We start from the raw sequence: 19,460 nt of genomic DNA on the forward strand, positions 1-19,460 counted from the left end.
GAAATAAATAAATTAGATGCCACATATGTTTGACCATAAGAACAACACTGAAAATTTTTACATTACAATGGAGTCAGTTCTGATACTGATATTCAAATCAATACAAAGCACTATTTTTATAGATGGCTTGTACTTGATTCATCTTTATGTATAAAATGACTTCAAATAAATAAAAGCCATAGATTTACTGCAGACACCATTTTAGACAGTACTAATTTACAGATATGGTCATATATTTTGCCGTTTAAAACCTATTGTTGTTATTAAACAAAAACATAACCAACTACCAAAAAACAGTTAAAGTTGTGAGAAGAACAATCCTCATTACTAATAGAAAATGAATGACTTGATGTCTTGTAAAAGGAGAAGCAGGGCATTGTTGTTTTCATGTTTATCTATATTGCCATTAGATAAAGAGCAAGGCTTATAATCACAAAACTAAATTAGACTACATTCAGAGTATTTATGAAATAATTAGTATTAGTAATTATCATTGCAGGTGTAATCACAGGGAAAGGCAATCACCAATTGGTGTCCCAATATAGTAGTTATACAAGATAAGTGTGTTAGTTCTAAAGGTGAGATCTTAGGACTAAATGATTTCCTACTGCAATTTTTTTGATAATATGAAATACCAACCATATATTTCATCAGGCAGAGAATAGCTGAAATACAGGATTACTCAAAGTAGGTAAAATAGAAGAAAAAGTGAATATAATGGTCCAAGCTCTTGTTCTTATACATTTGTGAGTGAATCCAAATTTAATACTCAATCTTAGTTTCCTTATTTTTGAAACAGGGACAATATCTATCCTGTCTGGTTGTTAAAAGGATCCAAAAACATATGTCAAGAGATATATGTGTAAGAATAATGTATTAATATTGACCCATCAATTATAAAATATACCACACTAATGCAAGGTGTTAATAATAGGGAACAGGAGGAAGGGGTCGCAGGTGAGAGGGTATATGGGAACACCCTATACTTTCCACTAGTATTTCTGTAAACCTAAAATTCCTCAAAAACATAAAGTCTATTAGTTAAAAATAAAGATATGTGTCTGACAATTCATTAAGTATTCAAAATATAGTTGCTGTATTATTATTATTTACACTATGACGTTATAATATATGTAGACTTTATAAAGAAATTACACTAATAATTGTGTGAGATAATAGCAAATGTATATATATTGGTCTCTGTCCCCAGTTCCTGGCACAGAACTCTTAAAACGCTTACAATTTCCTAAGTGATAACAGCACTGGGAGCATCTTTTGTTCTAATGAGGTGACGCTGGGTGGGCTCCTGGATGGGGGCTGGTCACCAGAAAGACCAAGCCATGATTAAAAGCTTGGAACTTTTAGCCCCCTCCCCCCAACACTTCTCGAGGGAGGGACAGGATCTGGAAATGGAGTTAATGGTCCACCATGCCTATGTGATAAAGCCTCCATAAAAATCCCAGTGGTACGGGGTTTAGAAAGCTTCCAGGTGGATGAAAACATCCTTGGACTGGAAGGGTGATGCCACAGGGACAGAAAACAGAAGTACAGGACTCTCCCAGATCTCACCCTACTTATCTCTTCAACTGGCTATTCGTTGGTTTCCTTTATCCTATCCTTTAATAAACTGATAAATATAAGTAAGTGTTCCCCTGAGTTCTGTGAGTTTCTCTAGCAAATTGATAAAACCTGAGGAGGGGGTTATGGGAACCTCTGATTTGTAGCCAAGTTGGACACAAGTTGTGGGTAACTTGAAAACCTACTACTTTTAATTGGCATCTGAAGTGAGGGACAGTCTCCTGGGATGGAGCACTTAACCTGGGAGATCTGACTGGGATCTGACGCTCTCTCCAGGTGAATTGTGTCAGAATTGAGTAAAATTGTAGGACACCCAGCTAGTGTCAGAGAATTGCTTGTTGACGTGGGAAAAAACAAAACTCACACATTGGAATTGGTGACCAGAATCTTAGTTGGTGACCAGAAGTGGTACTGGGAGCAGAATCCTAAATTGTATAATATATAATTTCATAAATATTTCAATTAAATAAAGGATCATTAATTTTAGGAAGGACAAAAATGTAAGTATACATGATATATTTTTAATCCTTCAAAGTAAATATTCTCGACCTTCATTTTTGTCATATGGCAGAACAGGTTCAGAGAACAATCTTTTTGATTAAAACAACTCAAATCCTGAATAAAATATTAAGTGTATTTTAACTGCATTGCTAAACTGGCAGAGAAGGAAGAAAATGCAAAGGCCAAAAGAAAAAAAAAGTAAAATCAGTAACGTTAGTGAATATTTGAGTGCTAAAGCCAGTTTTTTTTTTTTTTTCTGAGGTTTTCTGCTGAGCCCTGGATATCTGAGCTTCAGCCTTGTGAGGGGAGTGGGGTCAGGAGGTAAAACATAAGGTTCACTCAAAATGGGAAGCCCGGCATGAGACCACAATGGAGTGCGGGGCCCCAGAGGGCTACACATCAGAGTAGGTGGGATAATATCACAAAATAAAGAGAGAGAGAGAGAGAGAGAGAAGGGCAGTGAAATGAAGGCAAGGGAAGAGAAGAGAAAACTTCAAAGAAGGAAACAGCAAGGAACCTTTCCATTTTCCATGAGGCTGGGTAGATGGAGCAAAGCCTCAAAGCTCCCATCATTTGATGGCCTGGTTCATGTCACCTGTGTGGTCCATAATACCTTAAATAAATTTAGAGTTTGTTGGGCCCCAAGAACAAATGAAAAAACCTCTCTAGAGGAAAGCAACTTCAACCAAGGTCTTTAAAATATGTCATAGAAACATATTTTATTAAACCCTTGTATGTTACAATCAGTTTTAAATAGAAAAGCAGGTTACAAAGCAGTATCTACAATGTGATCCCAGTTTTTTAAAAAGTTATATGCATAGGAAACCATGTACAGTATTAAATACCAGAATATTCAGTGGTTGGAATTATAATTTAGCTTTAGTTCTTTTCGCTTATCCATATTTTTGACAGAAGATATTATTTATGTAAAATAACAATATTAGAGATGTTCAAGTTTCTAGATGGGAATATATGGTAGAAAGTCATTTTTATTGTAGATAATGAATAATCAAAAGTTAGATCTTGTTGATATTCAATAATTTGAATAAATGATTTCAATTTGGGAAAATAATCAAATAAAAATAGATAATATGGTTAATATTCATTTAATAGGCTGTATTTTCAGAAAAGGGGTACTAAATTTTCCTCAAAGGCTCAAAGTAAGCTTTTGTCCTCTGTTTTCTTTTAAACCATCTCTATGTTTTTATGTTCACAAGTCTATTTTATGATTTTTCATGCCATTTCCATGACACACTCAAGGTTATATACTGTATTATTCTACACTATTGGCCACTTCCTGTCAGTGCTTCACAATGAATCTTCGTAGAGCAACTTGGAAAGAAAACAAACGCAGACTGTGTTAGAACATAAAATACACATTTAGGTCGTTGAGTATCTATTGAGTCCTATTTGTTCAGGTTCTTGCTAAGGGCTATGAGGTGATATAAAAGGCATTAGCTGAGACCTTTCTGGGTCTTCATTTCCTAATCCAGAAACAATAAAAAAAAATTGTAATTATTATGCTACTCATAGACATTTAGTTTAAAAAATGAAAGTATCTACCTAACGCGATATAATGGCCCTGCCCACCAGAAGATTATCATAGTCAATACAAAGCAAAACTATAGTCCTAGATGACAAACAATTAAGGACATATTTAAGTAGTTACATTTGATGCTCATATGTTGCAGGGGTCCAAATTTGAACCCAAGTTTTGTGCATCTGAGTATTTCAAACAGAGGTATGTCCACGAAGACTGGCAGAATAAATCCTCTAGGGATCTCTCTGCAAAGAAAGACCAAGAAATCTTCTTGGGGAAAAAAATTCTTAATATGAGAAGAGTGAGCTGAATATTTTCATCTTGGTCCAATAAGATGGTGGCTGTTGGCAGGGATGAGTGGTTTCATGTGCTCTGAGCTGCCTCTTGCTAAGATGATTTTGCCTTGACTCTGCACTCCCTTCTTCTCCACCCTCTCACCCCCCCAAAGAGATTCTGGCCTATAGCCTTGTGAAAGGAAGACTCAAATGAGAAAATGATGGCTGAAAAAAGCTATTTTCCTATACCATGTTCTCGGGATACTGAGAGAACAGGGTATCAGTGCTCTGAGATTAAGGGAACTGGGTTACAAAGGCCAGGAGAGCGATGGGCTTTTCCCTTCAGCAGGTTGGCTTAGGCCCATGTGGAATCCACACACCATGGCCTGGACAGGTGCTAGTGGCAATAGCAGCAGCAAGACACCTCCATCAGGCTTCCTGAGCTTTGGAGTGACAGCAGCAGACAGCACTGCAAGGGGGTGGGTGGGAGGGGGGCGGAATTTCCATGTTGCAGCTTAGAATGGTGTATTTATGAGCACAAGTGAGATATCCTAGGAGAATTTCTAGAAATAACTGCAGCTACGGGGATTGCTTTCAAAGAGACCAGAAGTTGCATAAGAGTAGGTAGAATATTCTATGGGCCACTATTTTTGTGACTATGTATGTAGTTGGATATTGTTTTGAAATATTAAAGGTTTGCTTCCCACTCCTCACTATTCCTCGCTCCTAACTCTGCCATTCAAGCAATAGTAATGGATTCCTTGAGGGTGACTGAAAATAATCACCTCATTTCTGATGCATATCAATTTTGAAATACGAAAAAAATTACAAAAGCTAATAAATATTCTATCCTTGAGTTTTTAAATAATCAGCTCTCTCTTTTGTAATCTGTAAAAAAATGGAAAACATATAGTTATTTAATAACCATAGCTGTTTAAAATGAGATGAATAATTTTGTGACATTCCATATATACATTACCCTCAAGCAGAAAAATCCTAGAACATAGAATACAACGGCATTTCAAGAAGGAGGTTTTCAAACATAAAGCAATAGCAATATTTTCTAAAGGAAGACTTCTACTTGGAAGAGTATGGCTTTGCTCAGAATGTACAACATTTTGGGGATTCAAGAAACTGGAATCTGAAGAACTTAGCACATGGAGCCATGTGGTAAGGAAGATTATGTGATGACAATGAGAACCCTCTCCAACTTACAGAATTGGACTAACAGACTGCTGGAGGAATGAAAGAGGAAATATTGATGAACTCTTGAGAAAGGGCCAGGCACCCTATGCCATTGTATCTTGCCCTGGGGGACCAGAGAATGGGAAACCTCAATGATAGAAAGCACATATAGGTTGTGGAAAAATCTGGGAGTAAAGGGGTTTTGTTGAAGGGGGCTGCAAACCCCTTAGAAAATGTCATGTGGCCCATATGGCGCTGCAGCAATAGCTATGGGCAGTGTCTAGGTGATGGTTCTGCAGCCTTACAGAACAAATCACAGCCCGATGCGATGTGATGAGAGCTACTGAGATTCAGAGCATCCCAAGGGGATGTGGGAATTCTGAGAAGGCTGTCTGACTGAAGGATGCCCAAGGTCAGGATAGGGAGCAAACTGAGTATATGAACTTCACTACTGGGGCTGTGGCAGATATTAAAACTGCAGGCCAGTGAATGGCTCCCGGGGTCCAGATGGCATGATTCACACCACAGGTGGCCAGCAAAGAGAAGAAATTACATTGAGAATGTCTCTCACAAGATGAAGGAAATGAGAGAGCAGGCCTGTTATAAATGGGCTCCTGACACAAAGTAAGTAGGAATATAGGACAAAGTTAGAGGGTACACATAAACAGTTAAGAGTAGCATAGAAACACAAAAGATAGAAAAGGAGCTTATAGAATATAGAGATGAAAGAAATCAGTCTGGTTACTAATAGGGAAATGTTTTCCGTGTGAAAGACTTGACTCTACATACTGTGCAACCAGGAAATACAAATTTCATCGAAAGTGATAACTCACTGAATGGGGTGGGGGGAAAAGAAGCTTACCTAAGTAACTATGTAAAACAGTGTTTTGACTGGAAACTGTAGGCTAAAGACAAAATGCAGATGGACAGACACAGAAGGATAGATACTGAAATAATTATAACTATGTGTACAAACAGGGGTTTGTATTCATATATATATATTTCCTAGAGCTGTCCGCTGAGAGAGCCTGGGAATAGTGATACCTCAGTAGCAATGAGCACATCTAGTGCTCAGATTTTGCATTCTGAAGACTATTCTCCAATAAAAGGAACCAAGACTACTTGGAGAAATGGTTGGTTCTCTAGGACTAGGGCAGATAATACAAGATGAGTCTGCAGAATCTTGCAGTGCCAAAGGAAGCATTCAAAAACCGTAAGGGTAAAGGAACGTTAAAGAGACTCAGGAACCAACCTGAAAAAGCTCCCAATGTCTAATGCTGGAACAATTTGAGGAACAACAACAGAATAATGTAGTTTTAGATTATAACTCATAGTAGGAAAGAAATATATATAAGTACATATTGATGTAAATAAATGATTGAATAAACAAAAGGGGAGAAAATATCTAATAATTCTTAATAATTTATGTCGATACTCCCACCTCCAGGAAAAAAGTTTAATTCCTCCATTTCTCCCCATTCCCTCCCCCAGTGTCCACAGCTGGACTTAGATATATGCTTTCAAAAAATAGGTTGCAGAAGGTGGGTGGGAGGAAAGTTACTTTATAGTGAGTGGAGAAACCTGACAAATACTACCTTGGCCAGGTGATTAAGGTTAATATCACTGGGGATAAGTCATATTGATAGCATGTTCCTGCTGATATGATGTGGTGAGGAGGGCACTTCACCTCTGATATTCTTTCAAAAAATGTATAATCTCAGCATTTAAAAAAACAATAACAATGAGAATAACAGCTGTCATTTAATGTACATTCATTCTGTGCCAGGCACTGTGCTGAGCACTTATCTTACTTTCTCTTTCCACCAATACCTGATGCTATCATTATTATTATTATAGGAAACTAAGACTCATATCAGTGACATGTTTCATTGGGCTATAAGTAATTCCTTATCTACATATGGACTGCAGAACCTTTTATAACAACTCATTGGAAACCATAGCACTCTCTATACATCACTTATTTTTAAAGCAGGTCTAAGTTACATTATATTATTGCTTCTTTTTTTATACATTTGTCCTGTATCTTCAAAATATCAATAATTCACTTCTTTGTCTCAGTGCACTAATCTCTATGAGTGTGTCTTGCAGATAGATGAGTGTTCAATAAATAATTTTGATAATGCTTATTTTTGTTTTATAAAAATGACATCATACCATGCATATTTTGCTTTCTTCACTCAAGAAGGATTAATTCATGGAAATTCCTTCAAGCTAACTAGTATAGCTCTAATTCATTATTTTAAGTGGTACATAGTATTTTGTGATATGAATAGACCATAATATTCCTCTACTGATTAATGTTTACTTTGTTTCTCAGTTTTTCCAAAGAAAAATAATGCTAAAATAAGCATGTTTGTTTATTAGGTAGTGGTTTTATTTCCATGTGATAGATTCTCAAGATGGAGTGCAAAAACACAAGTATACACATTTTTAATTTTAATTGATATTGTCAAGGTGCTTTCTAAAACACTGTAAAATTCATATTTCTACCAGCAATGTGTGATGGTGCTTCTTTGCTCATATCCCAGCCAACAATAGCAATTATTTTGTTTTGTTTTAATTTTGGCCAATCTAAAAGCTGCTAATCTACTGAGTTTCCTCATCCATTAGTGACTTTGAGCATCATTGCATATATCCAATAGCTGTTGGATTCTTGTTTTGTGAATGGTTTCTCTACATTTTTTGTCTATTTTGCTATGATTGTTCCCTTGTTCCGATTTTAAATAGCTCACTGTGTTAAACCTCTGTCTTCAAAAACGCAATTCCACTCCAAATCAAATTTATTTTTAATTTTTTTTGAATTTTATTTTATTTATTTTTTATACAGCAAGTTCTTATTAGTTATCTACTTTATACACATCAGTGTATACATGTCAATCCCAATCTCCCAATTCATCACACCACCACCACCCCTCCACCACTCTTCCCCGCCTTGGTGTCCATACGTTTGTTCTCTGCATCTGTGTCTATATTTATGCCTTGCAAACCAGTTCATCTGTACCATTTTTCTAGGTTCCACATATATGCATTAATATACGATATTTGTTTTTCTCTTTCTGACTTACTTCACTCTGTATGACAGTCTCTAGATCCATCCACATCTCTACAAATGACCCAATTTCATCCCTTTTTATGGCTGAGTAATACTCCATTGTATATATGTACCACATCTTTATCCATTCGTCTGTTGATGGGCATTTAGGTTGCTTCCATGACCTGGCTATTGTAAATAGTGCTGCAATGAACATTGGGGTGCATGTGTCTTTTTGAATCCAAAGCAATTTTTTAAATAAATTTGCTTATGGTATTTTTTCATAGAAAAGTTTTGAAAGTTTTATATATAAGCAAGGTCATTTTTCTTTTCTTTTGTATTCTTTTTGAGTACTATATTTCCTGCTCCTACCTTAAATATGTAGTTCTCTAGATTTCCTCTCAGATTTATTTAGTTAGTTAGTTACTTACTTACTTACTTACTTATATACCTATTTATTTATTTAGATGGTTGTTCAGCTTTCTCAACTGCCTCTTTTAGTATCTATTGATATTATCATATGATTTTTTTCTCCCTAAAAGTGTTGATGTAATAAACTATGGGAATATAATTCTTAATTCTTAATATGGTATCATCCTTCTGTTTGGAACAGAATGTTTAATTGATGGCTGGGAGAACTTACTTGTCTCCAAGTACTCTGTACTCATGACTACTAAGGCAAAGAATGCCAACTTCTTCCACCCTGTCAGAAACTTTTTTGGATCTTTCAGGCCCAATTACAAGAAATCAACTCTTAGTAAGAGCCCTTCAGTCAGGTTTACATAAAAGTGACCCGGGCATCTTCCATAAGCTGGTTCTCATTCTCTGACCAGTGGCTAAGCAATGAGGCTTTGAAGCAAAGACGTTAGAGATGAAAATACAAGAGCAATTCTAGAGTTTTCAAATGGAAATTTATCATATTTCTTTAAGGGGGTGATAGAAAAAGACGAAGTAACACAAGTGGAAGACTTTAGAATATATGTAAAACACATAAATAAGAAATTTCTCTGAGTTGATGTAGATCCTAATATTCCAAACAAATACATGAGATTAACTTGAGGAGGAGGCCCATCTAGAAAACACATTTTTAAATCCTAGGTAAAAATGTGTACAAATGCATTTTACCCCAGATGTTCTCCATAACTTAGTATATCTCTTGACCTTCCTTGGTTTTCCATCTCCTTGTCATAAAATGAAAGTAGTATGGTATTATTACAAAAATCCACTAGGAAATACTCAAACAAGTGCTTCATTATTTATTTTAGTCTATATTAGGACAATAGCATAGTGAAGATTCAAACTGCTGAATTGCCTCTGAGAAGAAACAATCACAAGAAAATTAAAGTGTTCAAATATATGTGCACACTGGAAAAGAGCAAAGAAGGTTCAAACTATCTGTGTTATAATCTACTGAGCTCTAACTGAAATCCAATTGATCTTAATGGGATTTAGATAAGGACAAACAAAGCAGGATGGTCAATATCTCACCAGGAAGTGATAAAAATTCTTGTGACATTTTTAGCACAAAGCAAATTTTGGGATCAGCAAGACCAGAATTCAAATACTGGCACTACTAACTTAGCACCTCTGTGTTCTCAGGAAAGATGAGCTTGCCTTTCTTCAACTGTAAAACGAAGATAATAAGAGTACTTACCTAAAAGGATTAGTATAGGAATTTAATGAGAAAATACACACAAAGCACTTGATTTAGATTTGAATTCATCATAATTTCTTAATAAATTTTAGCTGTTGTTGTTGCCCTTCTCATTTTTTTTTTTTTTTTTTGGTCATCCTCTACTGAGATGGAGGTTAGTTTGTCAGCATCTGCCCTAGTATATATTTATTTATTTATTGGGTATATTGAGGTTAAAAAAAAAAGTGTGTTTGCTATGTGAATGCAACTTCCAGACAGGCAAACAACCTCTTCCAATGGACCGCCAATTTGTTTCCTCTAACCTTTTCCTATATATTCTCTATTTACCGCTGCTGTGTCTACATTCTGATGTGAAGACCACTGAAATGTATAATTCTTTCTCCATTCTGATTGGGTTTCAATACACAACTCTAGCTCCCCTGCCCACACACATTCCCCAAGTTAAACTCTGAGGAAGATAAATTTCATTTTGTTCAATCTTCTTCGATTAATCGGATAGATAAATCTATCTAGTGCATATAAGAGATCTACCAACGCACAGCCCAACCTTCCTGCCCTCCCACCTCTCCCTTCTTTTATGAGCAAAACTTGGAAATATTGAAAGACTCAGGCTGGTAGAGTTCCACCAGTGTCCTTTTCCCAGACCTTGAATCTAGGCAATGACAACTTCTGAGCAAGCATATTTATTAAGGTATTTAATCCCTTTCCATACTGGATCCACATCTGTGGAAAGGCTGAGAACAGGGTGTGTTCAAAGGGTAAATTCGCTCACAGTTATATTTTACCGCTAGATGGCATTCTTTGTCATAGCGAAGCAAATGTGGGGACACCTCCTACTACCAAAATGCTCTGCAGTAGGCACTTGGCCTGCACCTAAGAAACATCTAACAGTAACAATGACTGTGTCACACTGGAAGCAAATAATAATTTCCAATGTAAGACCAAGTCTGGCCTTGATGAGGATAGGAAACTCCAATTATCTCCACCAACAAGAACCTCATTTAATAGGTTCCCACCTCCAATGGGCTGAAGGCTACCTGCAGTGTTTCTGTCTCCAAGAGTATCCAGTTTTCCAAGCTCCATCATTCCAGAGGCTTATGGAATCACCTTTTACCCCCACAGATTGTGCTGTCACTATGGTGTCAGACTGTGGTGTCACTAGCAAGAACTCAGATGGGTTTCCAATTTTGTGATGAAAACCAAGGTTAGTCAATACATCTTTACCATGTAAAACTCCTATGTAAACATGATTCAATTGTTCCTGATTCTCCAAGATTCATTCTACTACTGCTGACAGGTCATGGAAGTTAATTTTCAGGCTGAAAATCAGCATTTTTCTTTCTCAAAGATGTACAAGAACTGAACAGATAAATTCCAGCAACCGTTTTTCAGTAAGTCCACCCCAGAAACTTTTTTGTGGAGCTGAGTTCATGAAAAGACCCCAGTTCTAAGCATTCTACATCACACTTAGCATTTTATAATTACAAAGAAGCCCATCCCTAGAGATTTAGTGGCATGTTCGAATCATGACCAAGTCCTTTTTCTCCATTTGATGCTTCTTATGAATTTCTCAAGTTTTAAAAAAATTATTGTAATTATTCTGAACCAAGAAAAAAAACTTAATTGCAAGTTCCACAGCAGTGGGCACATTCTCAGAGGCCCAAGTTTATCTGACATGAACATTCTCTGAACAGAAGAATTTTAAACCCTTCAAAAATTAGGTCTCCATTGACACTTGGTTAAAACTCATGTCCAATTAAAAAATTTAAAAAGTACTTCTTTAGGCTTCCTTAATCTAGTAAATTTATATGGTGCTGAATAGGTTTTCTTCTCTTTCTGGCATTTCTTGTCTTAAGTAGGTCATCCTAAACACAATTGTAATTAGCGCAAGTTCAGTTTTGTTGATGCCTCTCTCCTTTGCAGCATCCTTTGACCAGAAAAAAAAAAAAAAAATGGTGACGTGTAATCTTGGCTCAATTACAGAGTAATTTTAATGCTGAGTACAGCAAGTTGGGTTTAAAATTCTAGATTATAGATCCCACAATGTTACCCCAATATAATTCAGGGGTTCATGTGATCTCATTTCTGACATAATTTAAGGTAATCATAAAGAATTCTAATTTTTACTCATCATAAGAAAATGCCCATATACACACTACTATATTTAAAATAGATAACCAACCTACTAAGGACCTACTGTATAGCACAGGGAACTCTGCTTAATACTCTGTAATAACCTAAATGGGAAAAGAATTTGGAAAAGAATAGATATACATATATGTATAACTGAATCACTTTGCTGTACACCTGAAACTAACACAACATTGTAAATCAACTATACTCCAATATAAAATAAAAATTTTAAAAATAAATAAAATAAAATAAGTTAAAAAAAAAGAAAATGTAGCTTCTTAGAAATTCTTTTAAAGTAATCTTTAGACATCTTTTCAACAGTCAGTATTTTTACATACCCATCTGAAGATCCCTTTAAAAATATTAACTCTGTTTCTCTACTCATCAGTGCTCTTCAACATCAATCCTATGAATCATTTTGGTCACTATCCTCAAAATTTAACTACTCATGGCAGCTGCTAAAAAAAAAAAACTTTTTTCTCTCTTTCATCCAACCACCAAGAAGTGTCCCCATCCTTCCATATTCTCTCCTTCCATTCCCGTGATATTAATATGCATATGCTCCAGAAATGCTGCCCTCACCCTACATCTCTACCTCTACCTCTGTCTGTCTCTCTGGAAAGACAATTTTCTTCTACTATGATTGATTTTTAGGTGAGAATCAGTCTGTTCGTATCCCCTTGAATTCTGGAGAATAAAATTCTCTAATGTTCTAACTACTAATGTTGTAATTGTTGTATAGATAAGGAAACTCAGGATTGGAGGAGCTAAGTAACTTCTCCAATTAAGCAGTGGACTGTGAATGAAAACCCAAGTCAGCATTACTCCAGAGTTTGAGTTAGTTAGGTAGCATTACATGGTGGTTATGAAGACCAATTCTGGGCCATAGAGCCTAGGTCTGACTCATCATTCTGCTGCTTACCATCTGTGTGACCTTGAAACAATCTCTCTAGGCTTCAGTTTCTACATTTGTAAAATGCGGGTAATGACTGTATTGCAACCTATAGTTGTTTTGATGATTAAATGAGTTACTATGTCATCAAAATACACATGGTAAAACTGTTTAATGATTTATCATTAATCGTTACACTGTATTGCCTTTCAAATTAAAAGATATTTTAAAAATTAAGTTCAAATTTATTAGTCAAAATAATATAGATGACTAGTTTCCAACTCAAGTTGTAAATATGGAGATAACTTGGCTTATTTAACAGTGGAATAATTCACTGACCTGACTATCCATGTCAGATACTTTATTAGCTGAACCCTCAATCAGAGTTTGAAATATGTAGCAGGTACTAAACGATGATGATGAGGATGATGATAACAATAAATGCTAACATTTATTGAGACGGTGCACTAGGTGCTTATTTGATGGTATGACAAGTATTTCAATTATCTCTATTTACAAATGAAGAAACTGAAGCTAACAGGTTAAATAACTTGCTCAAGATCAAGAAGGCACTAAATGCCAAAGCTTGGGCTTCAACCCACTGGGGTGACTGCCGAGTCTACAGAACCTACAGCTGACAATCAAGACACAATTGAATGTATCTTCAGATAAAAATGTTTCAAGTATTTGTAAGTCTGGTTGTATTTCTTCAGTTTATCTTTTCATTGCATTTACATTTGATTCTGTAATGTAAAGTTATACTCTCGTCATGGACTCACAGAATCTGTTAGTTATAGTAAGTTTTAGGTACAAAAAAAATTATTTAATATAAAATGATCACTGAATCTTAGAATAAAAAGAACTGCATAAGCTGTGCCTGCTAAACCTATGGGCATGAAGATAAATAAACTTAAATGTAATTTTCCCAAGAACCCTGTAAGGTAGCCCCATATTGAAATGGAGAAGGCGATAGTCCAGAAAGGTTAGGAGCAAGTCTAAATTCACACAGACAGTAAGTGGCAGAATGGGGGTTTGTAGCAGGTTAGTTTTCCTGATCTCAAAGTAATTTCCACTAAACTGATCAAAAGTGAGTATTATTTCTTAAATTTGCCAGTTATGACTTTAAATTTTTTTTCTTGTAAACAAACCTAACTTTAATAAAATCAATCTATAATCATACTCGCAAACACATCTTTTTAAAAATTCTACTGTCACTGGTTTTGAGAGACAAAATTAGCGGTGTTACATCCTCAAATTTGTATCATTTGGCATCTACTATATTAGTAGTAAAGATTTTACATATAACATTCATCATATCATATCTAGATAGCACATGCATATTGTGTACCAGCCTAGACAGTTTCATGCCTGAGACAATTCGTAATGCAATCTGTGTCTATAAGATATAATAAACAGAAGAGGTTTATTCTGTTTCTTTTCAGAAGGACTGCAAAAGCAAAGACCTCATGTTAAATCTTCAGAAAGAAAATGTTCACTAGACTGATGTTGTTATGACAAATTCAATAACTAAATGTAAGATGTTTTTAAAAATAACCTGGATCTCATTTTGTGTCAGACACTCTTTTAAGCACTTTACATGTACTATTTCATTTATTTCTTATCACATCCCTATGTGACAGGTACCGCTATAATCTCAATTTTATACATGAGCAAACTGAGGCACAGACACTTTAAGTAAATTTCCCACAGTCACAACATTATGAATCCCATAACTGGACTTCAAGCCCAAGCCAAGCAGGTGAGATGCCCGACTCCAGGATACAAGAAAAACAGCAGCAGTAGCAGCAGTGACTCAGACACTACACAAGCACTTTACATGTATTTTCTCATTTACTGTTGATACCAACCCTATGAGATGCTACCATTGTAATTCTCATTTTATAGATGAGAAAACCATGGTTCACAGAAGTTAAATAACTTGTATAATATCATGTACTTAATGAATGGTAGGATCAGGATTTGAATCTAGCCGGTCAACAGACTTTGTACTTTTGCTTTTTGTCTGAATGTTAATTACTTGCATACATATTTAACTGAGATATATATTTATATGTTACACAAATATTTTATGCACATTATGATCTTCACTCTAGGAATTTAAATTTAAAATAATTATACAAGCATTTATAAACACCTTCTATTCTCGGATCTCGATTCTGCAGTGGATACTGTGGATTGATTCCTCCCTTCAACCTTCCACCTAGATCTAGAGCAACTGGAGATACAAAAACGGTATTTCTGAGATGGTCTTAAAACTGACTCTGGATGTTAATTACCTTCTACCAACTAGCTACACTTTCATAAGATTTGGAAGGCAAAAGTGATGTGGAGATCATCTTTCTACCTTTTTTTTTTTCTTTCTGCTAGCAGATAAGGTCAAAGAAAGGCAAGTTTGTTCTGCTCAAGTGTTCCAAAGACTCTTACCTAAACTCCTGGGTGACTAGAAGTATTTGCAGCAGCAGCAACAAAAACATCTTCGTGACTTCACATCCTGATTTCCGGAACAGCTATTGGGATGTGTTCTTGTATTCATAGCTCCAGTGGCAGCCACCAAGATGGTAGCTTCCCTGGTGGGTCAGGCCTTCATTGCTCTGAGAGTCATTCCTAGAAATCCAAACTAGAAACCATCCCTTCACCATTCAACATTTTTTTTATAGGTCTTTTTAAAAAAATGTTATTGAAGTATAGTTGATTTACAATGTTGTATTTAATTTCGGCTGTACAGCAAAGTGACTCAGTTATACATGTATATATTATTTTCATATTCTTTTCCATTATGGTTTAACACAGGATATTGAATCTAGTTCCCCATGCTGTAAAGTAGGACCTTGTTGTTTATCCATTCTATATATAATAGTTTGCATCTGCTAATTCCAAACTCCCAACCCATCCTTTCCCCACCCACCCCCCTTGGCAACCACAAGTCTGTTCTCTATGTCTGTGAGTCTGTTCCTGTTTTGTAGATAGGTTCATTTGTGTCATATTTTAGATTCTACATATAATAATCATATGGTATTTGTCTTTCTCTTTCTGATTTACTGCGCTTAGTATGATAATCTAGGTCCATCCATGTGGCTGCAAATGGCATTATTTCATTCAGCATTTTTTAAAGTATTAATTTTTTGCATCAAATCAGTTTCTTCTTAACATTTCTAGTGTGCTTTTCATTTCCTGTGCTGAGCCTTGACTGATAAAGTATGCATTGTCTGAATTGTATTACTGCTGTCTGGTGAAAGTTCTTGAAGCTGATGTCTTTTAGAGACTGTGGAGCTGCTGCATCTTGCAGTTTTTTCTCTTCATGCATTCTCATCCATCTTCCTCACCTAGTCCTCCTTTCCTTAGTAACCCTGTCCATTCACTACTTCAGAACCATTTATGAAAATTATTTTGTCAATCAAGCTTGGTTTATCCTTTGGTTCCAGTTTAGGAATGTTAAGATCATTTTGAAAGAAAAAGAAAATTCAGGAAATAGAATGTTTGTTTTAAGGCATTTAAAATGACAATGTTCTGAATGAAGGGAAGTTTTGTTTGTTTCTTTGTCTCTTCTCTGGTATATTTAAACAAGGAAATATGTCCTGATCCCCAGCTCCTGCCACTTTTCACCACTGCTGCTACATCCTTTGCTGCTGCTACTATTGCTGCTTCACCCTTGCCCTGAAAATTCTGTTTCAAAAAGTAGTGTAGGTACTGTACTTGATATTTTGCATTTGTCAAAAAATAGAAATGTTTTCAAGATACGTGTGTATAAAAATTAGTGGTCAAGATCATGCCAAGTCCCTGCCTGTGCCACAGTTTTGCACAAAATCCTTTGTGCTGAGAATCCCATCTTTTATTTTATTTTATTTTTTTTAGGATATTCTTTATGAGCAAAATTTAGCCTAGGAATAGCCATTAAGGAAGTCCCAAATCCGGGAGATTGGGATTGACGTATATATACTGATATGTATAAAATGGATGACTAATAAGAACCTGCTGTATAAAAAAAAAAAAAGGAAGTCCCAAATCCATTCAGTCAAAAAGCTCAGCAAGTTCATATCAAACAATAAATATTGGTACCAGAGCACCTTGCTGAATTTGTTCTCAGCTAAACACTAAAATAAATATCATACATATTTATATGTGATGGTTGTTGGGAAGACTATCAGAAGGGTAAACAACATTTGGGGAAACCAACAGCCATTTGTTTCTTTGTACCTGATCAAAAATATGTTCAGCTGGTATTTGTGCTACTACATAGATGGGCGCCTACAGCCCATCTGATACTTCTGCTTTCATCCTCTTTCTCTGAAGAAGGGAAGGAAGAGACAGAGAGACCAAAAACTATGCCCAAGTCCCAAAATGCCATGGCAAAACCAGAGGAGTATCCTAACAATGGAGAAAGTCCTTGTCAACAGGAGCTAAGTTAGCTCCTACTTTTTGGTTTATGGATGGCAAGGATTTTGTAGAAAAAAAGAAAAAAAATATTAAGTAAAATACAATTTTCACTCTCAGATTATTTCAAACATTAGTTTGAAAGTTAATTGGGTTAATGCACTTCTGCGGAAAGAACTGGGACTTTTTGCACTCTGCTTTCTTTCCAGATCTTTTACAAAAACATAAATACAATTCCCATTTCTATCTTCTTGCTATTCCATTGTGTTTTTCCTAAATATTATAATTCATTGATTCTTCCTCCCAGTTTATGTCTCTTTAAATTCAGATTGGAAGTATGGAATTTCCTTAGCAAATAGTATTAGATGCTGCAAGATTATTTTAATTTAAATTTACTATAAATAATCATTTAATGAAATAAGCAAACGTCTATTCCATTTTCATTGACAGGGCCAGAGGGTAATATTTGAGTATTTTGTTTCCAACAATTTATTATGAATATTTTCAAACATACTAAAACTGTGAATGAATTATACAATGAAAACCACTTAGATTCTACAATTAATATTTTACTGGGCTTTCTTTATCATGTATCTCTCCATCTATCCGCCCTGTTTAAGGATTTTGTAATCAAATAATAGGAAGAATCAGCTGAAAAACATGGGCATGACTGAGTAGATATCTCCTCACTCTTAATATTTTCAACATTTTGACTTTGCTTTTTCCTATCTAAACATTTCTATAAACATTTGGAGGATGTTTGAAATGAACACTGGGATTATGACTCATATCTCAACGTTTTCAGCAGGTTTTCCCATGTTTTTCAATAAAGCAGGTTTTGTTGAGCAGTAGAGGAAAAAGGGTTATCTTTGAGTATCAGAGTAATATATAAAGCTCCTTACATGTCACGACTCTGCCCTCGATTTTTAAATAATGGGATTTTATAAAAAGACTGAATAGAGGACTCTAAAGCAATAAACTACAGAGAGATACAAGATGCTACTGCCAAAAACAGATAGCATTCAATTAGTTTTTTAAAGGCATTCTTATCACATCTCCTCCTAATATTAGCTTTCTCAATAAACAATAGCCTGCTGCAATATTGCCAGGGTTGCCCAGCTGAGATGACAATGTGCAGTGACAGATGATCGGGACCATCCGAAATTGTTGATGTGATTCACAAATGGCACTCACTGGCCGCTCAGTCTTTAAGATCATTCAGTGACTCTAACAAGATACCAGATTAATATTTATGTGGTAACAGAGATAAGAAATGCATTTTTCTGCAATAAAAAAGGAACTAAAAATAGTTTGTGGGTTTATTTTCACTTACTTTTATCTAACTGAGCCTAATGTGTACATAAAAAGAAATAAACACAAATCTTTCTGCTTTTTAAAAAGGCTTTAAATATTGTGTGCCTATTCAAGACTTTAGTTAAGATTTTCAGCTTGTATTTGCTATAAATGAAGGGAAAATAGGTGAGGAAAAATATCTCTACGATTTAATGTAATTTTGCCACCATTCACACTAGCTTATGTCAGTCTCTAATTTTTAAACATATGAATTAGCACATTAAACTACTGGGTCAAATTAAAGTTTAGAATAATATTTTATAATCTGTTCTTTTTCTCCAGAACATCGAAATTTTCTAGTTTTAAAATTTTACAAATTCATTATTTTAAATCGTCTAACTAAAAATTATATTTTCAAGATATTTTGGCACATTGGCCAATTTGATAGGATTGAAACATTTGACCTTCTGAAAGGAAATGAAATATTATTTAGATTGAAATTTTTGTAACATTCCCAATTCAAGATACAAACCAACTGTTGGCTTATGATAAACAAAAAATTTCTTAACATTATCTGTGAGGCTCTGAAAGGTCTGGCCCCTTCCTACCTTTCCAGTCTCATCTGGAAGGATATTCACAGGATTTCTAGGTAAGGCAATACTCTAGTTTTCTCTTACCATAATGAGCTGCTGTTTCTTAGTCTTTTAAGGATTATTCTTCCTTCTCTCTGACTTGGTATCAAATTCTGTGCCTTGAAATCTCCTCTATCTTTATCCCCCTTCTGTCCTTATCCAGAACTATGCCCTTAAATGTCATAAATTTGTTAATAGATATCAAATTGATATCTCCAGCTTCAATAGCTCTCTAAGCTCCAGATTTGATGTGAAAGGGGACCCCAAAATCCACTGCATATCAAGGGTAAGAAAAATGAACTCTTTGACATCCTGGACAGACCAGAGAAGATT

The 19,460-nt window shown here is 35.3% G+C and overlaps 1 protein-coding gene across 1 annotated transcript in view; it reads right to left on the minus strand.

Moving 5' to 3' along the window:
* IQCM (IQ motif containing M) overlaps window positions 1-19,460 on the minus strand; it is a 513,905-nt gene that overhangs the window by 36,772 nt on the left and 457,673 nt on the right. The window lies entirely within an intron of this gene.

This window comes from Balaenoptera physalus, assembly GCF_965194825.1.
Source record: "Balaenoptera physalus genome assembly, chromosome: 5".
In the NCBI taxonomy this organism is placed as follows: domain Eukaryota; kingdom Metazoa; phylum Chordata; class Mammalia; order Artiodactyla; family Balaenopteridae; genus Balaenoptera; species Balaenoptera physalus.